This window comes from Bactrocera neohumeralis, unplaced genomic scaffold (assembly GCF_024586455.1).
Source record: "Bactrocera neohumeralis isolate Rockhampton unplaced genomic scaffold, APGP_CSIRO_Bneo_wtdbg2-racon-allhic-juicebox.fasta_v2 cluster09, whole genome shotgun sequence".
NCBI classification, from domain to species: Eukaryota; Metazoa; Arthropoda; class Insecta; order Diptera; family Tephritidae; genus Bactrocera; species Bactrocera neohumeralis.
Genome location: NW_026089622.1, coordinates 10,793,172 through 10,808,486, shown reverse-complemented (window position 1 = coordinate 10,808,486; position 15,315 = coordinate 10,793,172). Strand labels below are relative to the sequence as shown.

At 35.3% G+C, this 15,315-nt stretch overlaps 1 protein-coding gene across 12 annotated transcripts in view; it reads left to right on the top strand.

Moving 5' to 3' along the window:
* The window catches only part of LOC126764471 (tubulin polyglutamylase TTLL5), a 244,951-nt gene that overhangs the window by 93,910 nt on the left and 135,726 nt on the right, over window positions 1-15,315 (top strand). Inside the window, exon 1 of one of the 12 annotated variants that reach the window (XM_050482154.1) lies at window positions 5,338-6,625. The exons of 10 other annotated variants lie outside the window; for them this stretch is intronic. The gene's annotated coding sequence lies outside the window, so the exon portion shown is untranslated. Of the gene's footprint in view, window positions 1-5,337; window positions 6,626-9,314; window positions 9,439-15,315 lie in introns of those variants that run through there. One more of the 12 variants, XM_050482156.1, reaches the window with a different exon arrangement.

The following is a 15,315-nucleotide window of genomic DNA, read 5'->3' as shown; positions in this document are numbered from 1 at the left end:
ACATAAGGAGTACTACCGTGCTAAGTCTTTGATTTGCGATAAAAAGCAGCAACGAATTTATTTAGTTAAATTCGTACAAGAAAAGGCAAATAGAAGATTTTATTTTCATTTTAAAAACTTAAGATTTATAATCAATTATACATAATTGTTTATAAAAAACAAGACTGAGGGCGCACTAAAACATTTGCATCAACAGACATGTTAGCGAAGGTGTGCTTTCCTTTTGAATATAGTTGGTAGAGTAGATGCATATATGGATATATGGAAAATAACATACGTGGGCGGTGTCTTTCCTATTGTCCACGGCTTACACCTATTTACATTCCACGCTTATTCACGAAGTGCTGGAAAGAAATGTTTCCATTAAGTCCCATTAATATAGATTTAGTGCTTTGTTAGACATATACATGAGATTTATTGAAGAGCGAAACTAAGCCACTTCTGAAAAGTGTATAGACTATAATTTACCGCAATACTCTGTACCAAATTCAAGTTTTGTAGCTTAGCTTGTGACTTGATTACTATAATTTTTTTATTATGTAAAAATACCATTTGAGAGGGTTAAATTTGCATACCATTCAAAACAATACAAATAAACAAATCTTTTCGTCTCACTTTCTTTCCGATGTATGCACTTTAAAACTAAACTGTTTTCATGACTGTTGTTCATAAATATAAAAGTTTTCATACAAGAACTTTATTTTGATCGGTCAGCTATATGCTATAGTGATCCGATCCAAACAATTTCTTCGGAGAATTGGCATTGCCGTAAATAATAATCTGTGCCAATTTTGGTGAAGAAATCTTGTCATATAAAAAGTTTTCCATACAAGGACAGGATTTTGATCTTGTTGTTGTTTTTGTTTTGTTTCCCGTTAGGGTGGTAAGGTTCAGATAAGTTGTCATCGAGGGCATCCTACGGTAGGCCCAGGAGAGGGGTGTCAGATGTGTAGGGTTAGCTGGACATGCAAAAGGTGGTTTCTACGAAAACATCCCAATAGAAACTGCTTGGAGAGGAGCTCGTTATGCTCCTTAACGGGGAGCATTCAGGCCTCACTGTGTAGATGTTCGATCGGAGATATCAAATGGCATCCCGTTATAGTCCGAAGTGCAGTGTTCAAGCATGTCTGACCGTATTGGTGGAGCGTAGTTAAGTACTGGTCGATTGCCTTGTATGTTGCCAACAACGTTTCTTTGTTTTTCCCCGTGCGCAACCTGCTAGCGACATCAGTATTTTGTTGCGGCTCTCTACTTTAGTAATAATCGCGGTCGTGTGAGGGGTTATTGACAGTCGGAATTTTAACGCCATTGATTGCAGTACTAAGGTAAAGTCTATACTCCTTCGCCCAGTCTGTGAATATGGTCGCTGTGGATTTAGTGGGAGAAGGGGTTAGGTTTCGTGCAGCGAGGAAACGAGAAAGGTCGTAGAGATAGCCTATACTTTTGAGCCCATGTAATGATTCCATTGCCCGACGTCATTATCGTGTATTCATCAGTGTACGAGGTGATAGAAATTCGCTCTGGTAGTTGAGGAAGTTAAACAGCAACGGGGAAAAGACACCACCTCAATTTTTGTTTGTTTTTATCTCGAAACAGTACGGATGATTGTCGACCGCTCAGGTAGTTCATAGTCTACCTCTTCAACTCTAGAGGGAGTGAAGATTTTTCGATGATCTGAAGTTCTGTGGTTGACTGTGTCAAAGGCTTTTGACTAGTCCAATGCTACGAGGATCGTCCTCTCGCAGGGTGCCTTTTGATTGCGGTCATGAGCTATCTGGGCGCTTATGTTGTTATTGTTTGTAGCGGTGGTGCTGACGGTTTGCTACACTCAGGTGTTGAGTGAAGGTCGGAAGTAGTAAGGCCTCAAGTGTCTTCACTACTAGGGGGAGGGTAGTTATGGGATGATAGGACTCAACTTTATTGGTCAGCGACAGGTAGAGGACCTTGCTGAGAAAGTTTACTCCAGTCGAGACCAGGTGCTTTAGCAACAGCATGTTTATTCCATCAGGGCCAATGGATTTGGAGGATTCTGCTTTATTGATGATACTCTGAACGTCCACATTAGTAAATGTAAGTAAAAGTGTGCATTATTTTGGGATTTTGCGCAGCGGTCGGGTAACACATCGTTTGGCTTTGTCTACCGAAGGATTCAGTGTGAATTGCTGGCTAAAATAGCTCGCGCATTTCTTCGGGCCCAAAGAGTCATAGTCATTGAATTGAATTTCAACTCGGTCAGCATTTCTCTTCAGATTTGACAATACTTTGACAGTAGTCCAAAGCTTACTCACATTGGTGGAGAGGTTGCAAGACTTCAGGTGTTCTATCCAATTTGGCCGCTTGTGTTGATTTACCACTTGCAGAATCTCCAAATTGAGATCCCTTATTCGAGGGATTAGCACAGGGATCGGAATGGCGTAAGGTGTCGCACTTAGCTGAAACAGCGACTTCCGCTAGGAAATTGGGGTGTAGTTCCGCGATTCTTCACCTAGGAGGAAGAGAGCGAAAGCAGCTCCGATCATCTTGTTGAATTAACGTTCGCCGACGATTATGTATGTAGGAACGCGTAGTGCGGTAAAGGTGCTCTTGGTAAATCCTTTAAAGCGAACCTAGTTATGTGCTGGTGGTTTGATGCGAAAGTTGACAAAGGTCGCCAGGTTATACTATTTGCTTTACGAAGTAGCGCATTTATGTTCGGGTGTTATCCTGTAGGGCAACATGTCACTGGGGGAATGTATGTATGTATAAAATATTTCGAGCTCGACATCGCCTTACAGGACAGCTATAACCTGTCACTCAAGGGTAGTACCCTTGCGGTGGATGTCGCCATCGATAAGACGATATTGTGTATATGATTCACCATTATTTTACTCGCGATCCTTACGTATAACGTTGAAACCTGTACAACTCAAAAGATATGAGCTGGTGCTTCACTTGGCCTCTTGAACCGCAGGTATAAATACGCGTTGACGGCTCATGAATGCAACTATTTCCTCGATCTTACTCTGTAGTTGAATTGTAGAACTTATTTGATCGGAATGGTAGTCATGCTCGCTGTTTGAGCTCCTATAGGCGGCAGGGGTCCTTTGTTGGCCACTCGGGTCGACGGGTCGAGTGTCGGCGCAGTGTGTGAACTACCGAAGGTCTAATGTCGCAGTAGTACGCTGGCAACATGGGGCCACGTTACACGTGGTCGACTTGCGGTGTGTCTTAAGGCCTGAACAGGTCTGAAGATGACTCCATCCATTACACCTAACCGAGGTGGAGGTTGGATGGATCCTTTTAGCGAAGACGCAGCAGAAAAATCCCTCCGGGCCTGGTTGGGCTCAATGCCATCAGGAATCAGGAGGATACGGAGAAACCCTGCAGCAAGGAGTTGCTTCAGTGATGACAAACTCATTCTAAAACGTACCGATCCAAATGGAGCTAGATCTCCGAGAAAAACAAGCACTGCAGCTACATGCTATAGTGGTCCGATATTGGCGATTCTGACAAATGAGCAGCTGCTTGAGGAGAAAAGGTCATGTGAAAACTTTGAGTTGCAAAGCTACCAAAAATTGAGTGACTAACTAGTCTTCCTATATATACAGGCAAACAGACGGACATGGCTAAATCGACTCAGCTCATGCTAATATGTTATATTTATAAATGTATTTTATGATCTCCGAAGTTTTTATCTAAGGATCGAATTTCGTTGCAAACCTTACTTCGTGGTTAGGATTTACAAACTTCTATTAGGAAATTTTTTATCGTAAACATACTGTTGTAATCGGAAGTGGGATGGAATCCAGGTTCTGACTAGTGGTGTTAAAGTACTTTTAAGAACTTCCTAGGTTACCTAAATATTTAATTTCCCTTATAAATGCATGCTCATTTTGGGATAACTACAGAAATATATTATATTACGAATATGCATATATAATGTGAATTATAAATTATTCTTTTCATTCAATTTTAGTTGGAAAACATGCGTTGAATTATATTCGCAAGAGTTCCAGATCACCGTACCAGAGATATTGAAAACATTTTTCTGTCGATCTAACTTCTGCAAAACTATTTCCTTTACTGGGCTTTAAATTTAATAAATTTGCCTGCGTCAACATCATAACATTTACAGAAAATGACAACGCAACGGAATTATTAACAACGAGATATTTTGGGGTCTTACGTTTTATGAACCACATCAGTATTTACTTTTATTAGAATAGAGAGTGGATAGTCATTTGAATATTTGGTACTATTAAAAGGCCTAAATAAAGAAAATATTAATAGAAAATACAAAATCGTTGAGTAAAATTTAGATGGAAATACATTTTAATTTAAATTGAACACGATACCAAAATATACTTATGAAAAGAATTGTATTGAAAGACCTCATATTTCAAACAACATAAATATGAGATTGAATCGAGACACATCTCACTATCAAAAAAGTCCTCAATGAGTGCCGAACATAAATGGCCAAATCAAACCACAGGATAGAGTAAAATTGTGAATGCTATTAATAAGCGCAAAAATAAAAGTTTAAGTGAAAATTGAAAAATCAAGTTGTGAATCGTATGACCTTGATGTTTTATCCGCAGTTATTGTAATCGATGATGATTATTCGCAAGCATCTGTTTTTGAAGAAGAGTTAAAATATTATTCTGGTGTTTATGAACAAAAATCAAAATAAAACTATAAATAATTCAGAAGATATAAACAAGAAAATAAATTAAAATTATAGTTATAACATACTCGTAGTATCTTTAAAAAATAAGGATGAAAAAGTAGGTTCACAATTAGAAATTTTCAAAAAAGAAACAATGGATGATAACGTTTATGGATTAATGGGCGTTGAGGACGTTGTTAAAATTTTAAGTGAATCTATCGTCGATCAGTCAAAGTACGAATGCGCTCTGTGTGAAGTTTTTATGGATGCATTATGTATACAAAATCATTTAATTGAATATAAACATCGCCTTAAATTCTGTGAAAAGCATTTTCCAATGGTCTTACGTCAATATCGTCAACATCTAAGCAATATCCCACTTAACAAAAAAGATAAAGTAATGGCATTAATTTTAAATGGATTAGTTATTGCAATTGAACAGCACCATGGTCGATATTTACCATACGATTGCCTTGAAACTGATTTTTATATAAATAGATATGAGATTTTATCTAAAGTTTATTCATCTCGTCATGCTGCAGAACAATATGGACCTACTTTTACACACATTTTGGATGCGAAAGACGTAGATAAACTAAGAAAGGAAATTGATAACGATAAGCCGATCATAATTAAAGCAACAAACATTTCATTTAATATTGGTGACAATGCAACTTCATAACATACTCGGTCATATATGAAACAAAAAAGAGTTTATAGTCCAAGTACCGACATGTGTGGTAGGTACAAAATTCCTCCTATTCATTCATCAATGCAGAGATACTATGATGAATACATATCTGAATATAAAATTGTAGATAAGGGGAATTGCTGAAATATAAGTAGTGCATCACGACCAAATTACAAGAAATTCAAGCCAACACAATAAACTTCGAAATCCACTCCGTCTCTGAGTTGACAGCGAAAATTGTTCTCTCCATTACATGAAAAAGTCGTCTCGAAAGCTTACTGGTACTTAGTTGGTCAAGAAATTATGGATTTAAATAAAGTCTGAAAGACATCCGTCTTATGATCATGAATGGCAAATGTTTTGGAAGCGATGTAAAAATGAATTAATTCATCCTGGCTTAGATTATAACACATATATTATCATCCAGAATGGGTGAGGTTTTTTAATATCCGCATTCAGGAGTTCTATAACCAAGCGGTAGAGAAAATTAATTTTATGGTTGGGAAAGTGTGTACTTGTCCTTGACAAATGAAAAAAGACACTTTGAAAAAAATTCAAAGAAACAATTTTACTATGAAAAATTTCAACTATTTTACGTGCTTCGTTTGTTAACAGGTCTAGAAGAGTACATGGGTAGTTTAGGTCCGAAAATTGTGGAACTGTTATTTATGGTTCTTCAAGCAGAAAGAAGTTCTTCATCAGATTTACATATGTATATGCTATAATACTGAGCAGAGACAATTTTAGTCTATTAAAAACAACAATGGTGAATTGTTGCTGGTGCTCTAGAAAATTCGAAACATCTAACAATTGTAAGGAAGGCTATAGTCGAAATAGAATTGTTATTACTCCAAAGTTGGACGTTGAATACGAAAGAATTGATTGCTGACAAATGCGCATCTAAACAACCGGAAATCAGTGGAACTATTTTAAATGAGAACAAACTGCTTAACAAAAATCTTGTTCAAGAAGAAAGCAAAGAGTTCGCATATCAATTGGCTAATTTATTTGCTGCTCAAGGAAAAAGCGACATTGATCCAGCACAACTTCAAAAAATTATATAAGTGGATATGTTTATTGAAAATAATAAGGTCGAGTCTTTAGATATACAATTGAATTAATCAAATTCAAAGCAATTCACACAATCATGGAATGTTCGGAAATTATGAAAAAATTGTTGCACAATACGATATTTTTTCAAAATATCAAATACTGCCTAATTGTAGTTCAAATGGAATCTTATGGATAGAAGTAGTTAAAGCTAAAACATAAATATAAAGTTTCAAGTAAGAATGATCAACTTATAAACTATTGACTAAGTTAAGATTGTCTCACAGGGGAAATAAACAGACTGGATTTAAAACACTTAAAACATGTTGATTGGAATGCAAGGAACTCATATTGGAGACTTATGGGCACGTGAATTATTTAGTCCAACGTATATTCAAATTTATTCATGTGTTTTTTCCACAAAGCAAATAATATCAAATATTCAAAAAAAAAAAAAACATAAGACTGGTTCGGAGATTTAATTATTATATTAATAATTTAAAAAATATTGGCATCCTAAGGATCTAAAGGAAAAGGAAAATATTGGTTTTATACTTTAATTTTATAATATTAATCAATATGATACACGAATAACACGTAAGGGATAAATTTGCATGTTCATAGAAACAATGCAGCATCTATTCACGTGAATTATTAATTGATTTTCTGATTCATGAAAATGTACTCAAATTGTAAATTTATGGTATTTATGGTTATATGGTCTAATATTAGTATCTTTTGATAATTAGTAATTCAGATATCTAATTGGTATTTCGTAAAGTTAGTTGAAATTCTTGCTGTCTATATATTCTGGTATTTCGCATTTTTAACTTTTCGGGATAATTTTTGTTTTCAAGTTTAAATAGTTTATCAAAATATAAAAAATAAATAAACAAATTTATGTTTTTCAATATCACTGGTGCTATCCGAATTTTCAAAGTTTGTTGTACAAATACAATCTCAACTATTACGAAAAGACTACTTATTCTTAAGTAACCAAACTCTTGGCAGTATACATACATAGATATATATACACTTATTAAAGGTCTCTTCTTTCTATACAAATATTCATCACAGTTTAATTACCAACTATACACTGGTAGTTCTTTTATGTATTTTTTATTCTTTTAAAAGGAGAAATATTATTACGTGAATACAACATAGTTAAAGTCTGGTCAGTTTTAGAATCTTCTTAAACAAAATATATAAAGTTGGCTTTTGAAATTAATATGTTTGAAATTTAGTCATTGATTTTATTTTTTTATTAGATCTGAACTTTCGATGGCATTTTAAACTGAATAATCACGTTATTCCTTACATTTTTCCAATACAGTAATTTCGAAAATTATCTTAATAGATATTTTTTTATATGGAAAGATTCCAGTGCAACAACAATTCATGGTATATTAGCCGAGATATTGGTCTAAATTTATATTTTGAAGGGCCTAACATTTTAAGTTTTTCATAAGAATTGTAAATTGAATAGATAGTGGTGTAAAAGCCATTATACAACATCTAGTTTAGTAAATAGCACCAGCATTTTAAAAATTCGAATTTTAGTTTTATATATTTTATTGCTATATCAAAATGGTGCTCCTTTTAACGTTATAATTATTTTTCATTATATTTAAGATAGCATAGAACATGTACAAAATTTCAAAAAAATAAAAAAAAAAAATTATTTTTAAAAGAAAATAATACTCATATATTTTTTAATTTTTTCACTATCATATTCAGAAGTGTTGTGAAATCTGATAGTTGTCGGAATCAGAATTGAAACCTATCAAAAAAGTAGTTGGTGTCATGAATTCAGATATTATTGGTTTGATATTCGAAACTGAATTTGTATCGGTTTTGGGTGTCACGGAAATCAATTTTATCGATTTTGCCATCAGAAGCAAAGCAAGAAGATAGTCACTCAAGTAATTTTAGTGTTATGAATTTATTTATCATTATTTCTATAGCGGAAAACATAAGTATAAAACACGAAATGTCTAATTTATTGAGGTTTTGGAAAAAAGTCCGGATATTTAAAGATATTAGATTTACAAAACGTAATAAACGTAATTTAACACCCAAATGCGTCTTTATTCATTCGATAAATGTTATCTCTTAAAATCTTTCTTTAATTCGAAACTAATTAACAACTTTAATAGGATTGTTTCCAAATGCATTCATTTGCAAGTTTTACATTAGGGGTCATCCATAAATTACGTCACACCTTGAAGGGGGGGGAGGGTATCATTCAGAAGTGACATTGTGTGACAAGGGGCAGGGGGGGATCAAAAGCGTTGTGACATCACATTTCAAAATTTAGGGCAATATCGTTTCCCGCTCTGCTGCGCTCCTGTGTGCTAGACGACTGGCTGCTACTTCTGCCGGCGGTGGCGTGGTTTTACCGCTGCGTATGCATGCTTGTTGTTGTTTCGTCTGCTTGTCGGATTTCTTCGTATCCGTGGTTATAACGTTGTATTGTTTGTGTAGCGTGGTTTTACCGCTGCGTATGCATGCTTGTTGTTGTTTCGTCTGCTTGTATGATTTCTCCGTATCCGTGGTTATACCGTTGTATTGTTTGTGTAGCGTGGTTTTACCGCGTATGCATGCTTGTTGTTGTTTGCAAGACTGACAAGTGTCGTCGCACATGCTTCACGCTGGCGCAGTGACTTCTATTCGTTCCCATTGTTTACTTGCCAATTGTCTTCTGCCGAGTAACATTCATAAATTTCTAAGTCATAGTATTCTGTAGTATTTTTAATTAGTTAAGTATTTACAAAATGAACAAAAAAATTGATTTAGGTAATCTGTACCGAAGATTATTTGATGCCTACAGTGCAGCTTATGCTGATAAGAAAAAACAAATTATACAAGACGAGGTTAACATCTTATGGAAAAATTTAAAAAGTAGTGATAATATTGAAGATGAAACGGAAACAAAAATCAAAGAACTGCAAATAAAATTGACGAAAAAAAAGCGACTCTTTTGAGTTTTTTTTCAAAAAATCCTTCTTCGTCAAAATCATTGGCAGTAGTAAAGCCACAGGAAAATAAAGTAAGTTTAAAATTTATTATAAAAATAACTAAACCCAATCAGTGTAACATGTATAACTTAGTTAGTTATAAATTAAACGATTACCATATCTTTCTGTGTTTGTTTGTTTGAGGTCTTGTTCTTGGCTAATTTTTATGTATTACATATGTATGTATATGTTAACTTTTAATTTTAGGAGGTTATCGAAGAGAGTCAATCAGAAGAAACTAAAGATGTTATGATTGAATTAAAAGGATGTCAATCTCTTCAAACAGTTTCTAAACTTACACCGAGTCAATATGCTTCTAAGAATAGAATTACTGTACTTGAATCTGAGCTTAATAGTTTAGTACTTGCACGCGATGCCGGTATAGGAACAGATGATGCTACGAAAAAAATAATGTCATTAAAAAAAGATATTGAAGCAGAAAAGACTGCATTGAAGAGAAAAATTGGTGCAGCGGAACGCCAAAAAAAAAGCCGTGATTCTAAAAAAGAAAAACTTTTAGAATTGAGTAAATGTAATCCTGAATTAGCAACTGCTTTAAAACTTCGAAATACTGTTGGTCGGCCTAGAGTAGAAGAAAATCAATCTGGTTTACTTGATGTAATAAAATCAATTGCACTCTTTGGTGGTGCAGCTGATGATCGACGTCGCACTGAAGTTATAAGATGTTGTAAAACACTAGATGACTTACAAGCTGAACTATCTAAGCAAGGTTACACTATTAGTCGGTCAGGATTATATTTGAGACTTCTTCCCAAGAGAGCTAATACAGAGGAAGATAAAAGACACGTCGTTACTGTTCCGGTCAAGTTGTGTAAGCCAGACTCTACACTGCACTCAAAGCATAAGGATGGAAAATTTTGTACAGCTACTATACGAAATCTCGAATCAGTGGCTTCAATTTTAGGTCCAGACCAAGTATTTTTTTTTATCAATGGATGATAAGGCACGTGTACCTTTAGGCATTACAGCAGCAAATGCTCAAGCGCCAATATTAATGCACATTGATTACCGTGTTCAATTGCCAGATCATGATTTTGTCGTCGCTGAAAAACATAAGCTTATTCCATCGGTGTATGCGGGAATTCTAATTAGAAAAGATAGTGAAGGATCACCTGAAGCTGTAACATACTCGGGGCCTACATATGTAGCTATTCGTAGTGGAAAACATTCATCTTCCAATGCAGAGACTCATGCCACTGACGTTCACAAGCTTACTGAATTACCGATCTTTGAAAACATGATCCGAACTAGAGAAGGTTTAGTAAAACCGGTTTTTATTTTTACATGCGATGGTGGGCCGGATGAAAATCCACGGTACGAGCGGGTTATAGTTTCAGCCTTACAACATTTTAAAGATTTTAATTTAGATGCAATTTATATAGCTACAAATGCCCCAGGAAGAAGTGCATTTAACAGAGTTGAACGACGCATGGCACCTCTCAGTCGCGAACTTACTGGTGTGCTATTAAAACATGATGCTTTTGGGTCACATCTTGATTCAATTAATCGAACTACTGACTTAGATCTAGAAAAACGAAACTTCGAAAGTGCGGGCAAAGTGTTGGCTGAGATTTGGAGCAAGTTAGTCATTGATAATTTTCCAGTCGTTGCTGAATATGTTGCACCAACTGTTACTGCACTGGATATTGAACAGGCTATGATGTTGAAAAATAATGCTACTTGGTATGCTAAACATGTACGTGAGTCACAATATTTTTTACAAATAGTTAAATGTGAAACTATTGCATGTTGCGATGTAAGACGTTCTAGTCTTTGGAAATTATTAAAAGAAGGATTTTTACCACCACCTGTGTTAATTAAACAGACATCAGAAGGTTATGGAGTCACAGGGAGTGATGACAACGACGCTAAATTTGCTCCATTATTACTACAGATATTATTAAATCTCAAAGCGTCATCCCATCTGAAACAAGTTCCATATGATAGTTATTGCCCTAGTGTCGAGTCATACTTATTTAAAAGATCGTGTAGCATATGTGGCCTATATTTTTCTTCATACAAAGCTACCAATCAACACAAACAATCACATAAAAAACAAGAGCTGTTACCTATCGCGAAAATTCGTCCTCAAAGAATTGCGGCTAGACGTGCCCGAGAGATTCTCTGTTTAATGAATGATGACGATGCTTTATGGATGGAAGAAGACGATGTTGATACGAATGATGTTCCTGACATCCAAATACAGAACGAAAATGAAGTGCCTGATTTACCAGTAATAAATGATATAAATGAGTGGGTCAAAAGTCCATGGACACAAGATGACTAAGTTTTGTACTTTTAATTAGCAATTAAGTATCTATTATTTCTTGACTAGTCATTCGTTGTCTCTGTTCTTTAATATTTAACTAAATGTTGATTTTATTAAAGATTATTCAATAAATATAAGAATAAATAGAATAACCTGTTTTTTTTTATTTTATGATAAATTCATAAAATTGGAAAATGGGTGACGTCACGTCAGGGGAGGGGGTTAGTTCAAAATGTGACAACTTGTGACAAGGACGGGGGGAGGGGTTAAAAAGTCCTTAAAGTCGTGTGACGTAATTTATGGATGGCCCCTTAGTAAACAGCTGATTCGAATATGTATTGGTTTTTCGTATGTTAGAAAAGACAAAAATCCAAACAGATTCTGTGACACCATTGCAAATCAGAATTGGTTTGCAATTCTGACAGTAATTTTGTCTTGGATTCCACAACACCCCTGATTATTATGAAAGATTTATTGGTCTGTAAAGATTATTTGAGTGACTGCAATAAATTTACAGTTATGGTATATAACTATAGGTGCTATCATTAATTAATTACTAGGTGGGGCTAGTCCTCTTTACCTTTATTTTGGGATACTAACCACATAGACTGCCAAAAAACACGTGAACCAAGTCAACTCAGCAAGAAATTCGTTATTGATTGGATGAACTGAGCAACGAATGAAAATAAATCATTCATCAATCGAAACTCTTGTTATTGGTTTTTATTTTCATTACAATAATTTATTAATTTTTCATAAAACGTTTCAATGATAACAGTTTGTTTTAAGAGGCGTACTTTATAAACTACAAATGCAGTTGTACTTCCCTAACTCGAATCACTATAACCGACGAAAAAACTTTTGAGTCAGAGAGACTTCGAGTTATGGAACGAAATTTGTAAGAAATTTGACTTATATTGCCACTTCAAGAGTACGAGTTATATAAGTTTGAGTTATGTAAGTTCAACTGTACTTTTTTTACCATGAAACCAGCTCAGTAAACTGAATATCAAATGTATGGTTATAAAAGGTGATCCATTTCGAAGTTTCCTACGTTTGCGTAAACGCTTTTTTTCGCGATCTTGACAATTTCACTCTACGAAAAACACCGACGGAATGAACCCTTGCATAGCTTACAATAGAACAATTCACTGTAAGTTTACACAATGGATCAGTCTACATAATGCAGAAAACCGCGCGTCAAAAAAAATTTAAATACCGGAACTTAGAAGCATATAGTATGTACAATGTTGCCTATAAGCAACATCGGGCATGAAAGAGTTAAAGAAAAAACATATAACCTTCAAATTTAGTGAAGAATATTTATAATATTCTTTGGCATTTATTTTTTGAAAGTTATCAGATACATCTGTTGAGTCCAATTTTCGATGACTCGTTCGAACATTTTGATTAGCAACTGGCGAATGACTCGCGTGATGTTTTGCTCCAAAGTCTCAATCCAAGCGGGGTTGTCCGCATAGACTTTAGACTTTACATATCCCCACCCGATCTTGGTGGCCAATTGATCGGCCCAAAATGTGAAGTTATCTGCTTACCGAAGTGTTCTCTCAATAAATCTATTGATTTGAATTTTGCTTGTTTACGTACCCATTGAACCAGAAATGGGCCTCATTGCTGAACAAAATTTGGCTAAAAAACGTCCGATCTTCTTGACACTTGGAGGCAGCTTCAGTTCTTTCAAAAGCTGTATTTTTTACGCTTTAAGATCTGGACGTAAAATGTCACAAGTCGTTCCATACGCCAGTAGAGTTGGTGCGAACGGCATCAAATCGACTCTCCACGGTCTTCGTACACTCTCAATAACGGCTGCCATATTTTCTTCACTGTTGTCTATTCGATCGGAAATTATCCAAGAATGAATGCTAGGTCTCAAGACGGGTGATAGTGTTTCGAATAGTACGCTCAGAGGGGTTCTTTATAGAACGTGAATTTTTGTAATAAAGTTGAACGTTTTGTAAACGTTGTTCAGGCGTAAGTCTTTCCATGATGAAATGCGAAATAATACTGAACAACAATAACATGACAACTTGGCACTAATCACGCGTTATCAGTCCAAACAAGAAAAAACGTTAACTTCGGTTGCACCGAAGCAAAATACACTTCACAGGTGCATTTCTGTTAGTAACTACATATGTGTTCAGTTTGTATGGAAGCTATATGCTATAGTAATCCGTTCTGAACAAGTTATTTAGAGATTACATTGTTGCCTTAAAAAATAATCTATACCAAATTTCGTGAATATATCTTGTCAAATGTGAAAGTTGTCCATACAAGAACTTGGTTCCGATCGTTCAGTTTGTATGGCAGCTATATGCTATAGTTAACCGATCTGAACAATTTCTTCGGAGATTACATTGTTGCCTTAGAAAATAACATATACCAAATTTCGTGAATATATCTTGTCAAATGTGAAAGTTTTCCATACGAGCATTTGATTCCGATCGTTCAGTTTGTATGGCAGCGATATGTTATAGTGGTACAATATCGGCCGTTCCGACAAATGAGCAGCTTCTTGAAGAGAAAATGACGTTTGCAAAATTTCAAAACGATATCTTAAAAACTGAGGGACTAGTTCGTATATATACAGACAGACAGACGGACATGGCTAAATCGACTCAGCTCGACATACTGATCATTTATATATAAATTATTAAAACACTTGTTGAGTTTTAATCTTTTTTATTTCTCTTGTTTACACAAGAGCATACTGATCATTTATATATCAATTATTAAAACACTTGTTGAGTTTTAATCTTTTTTATTTCTCTTGTTTACATGCACTTATATGTTGTCGGGAGAGGGCGTCTGCGACAAAGTTTTCCTTACCAGGCTTGTAATGAAACTGCGGTGAAAACTCTTCAATAAAGGCACGCCATCTTTTCATTTTCGCGTTCGAATTTTTATCGGATAAAGCGAATGTGAGGGGTTGGTGGTCGGTGTAAATATTCAAATTCTTTACGCCATACAAATAGTTACACAGCTTTTGTAGAGCCCATACTATTGCCAGCAGTTCTCTCTCATTGGTAGCGTAGTTCTCTTCGGTTGAAGTGAGGGTCCTGGAAATCATCGTGATAGGTCTTCCATTCTGTGACAGAACGGCGCCTATATCATAAGAAGAGGCATCTGTAGTCAGATCAAATGTTTGCTTGTACTCAGGATAAAGAAGCAATACGTCTTATTAAATGCATTAAGTGCTTCTTCATCAAGAGTAATTTTAATTTTCTTCGACTGATTAGCGCCTATATTTCCGTTTTCCCCCCTTAGGTACTTCGTTAGAGGTCTCGCAATCGAGGCATAGTCCTTTATAAACCGTCGATAATATCCTGCTAATCCTAGGGATGAACGCAAAGCTCTTAACGATTTTGGGATAGAAAATTCTAGAATGTCTTTGACTTTGTCGGGGCATGTTTTGATTCCCTCCTTTGATACGGTAAAGCCCAGAAATTCAACACTTGCCTGAAAGAACTTGGATTTTTCAAGGGAAACGCGCATATTGGCATCGAAAAGTTTTGTCAGGATTTGCTCAATGTCCTTACTGTGTTGTTCGGCAGTTTGGGAAAAAATTATAACGTCGTCTATGTAAACATGGCACGTTTTC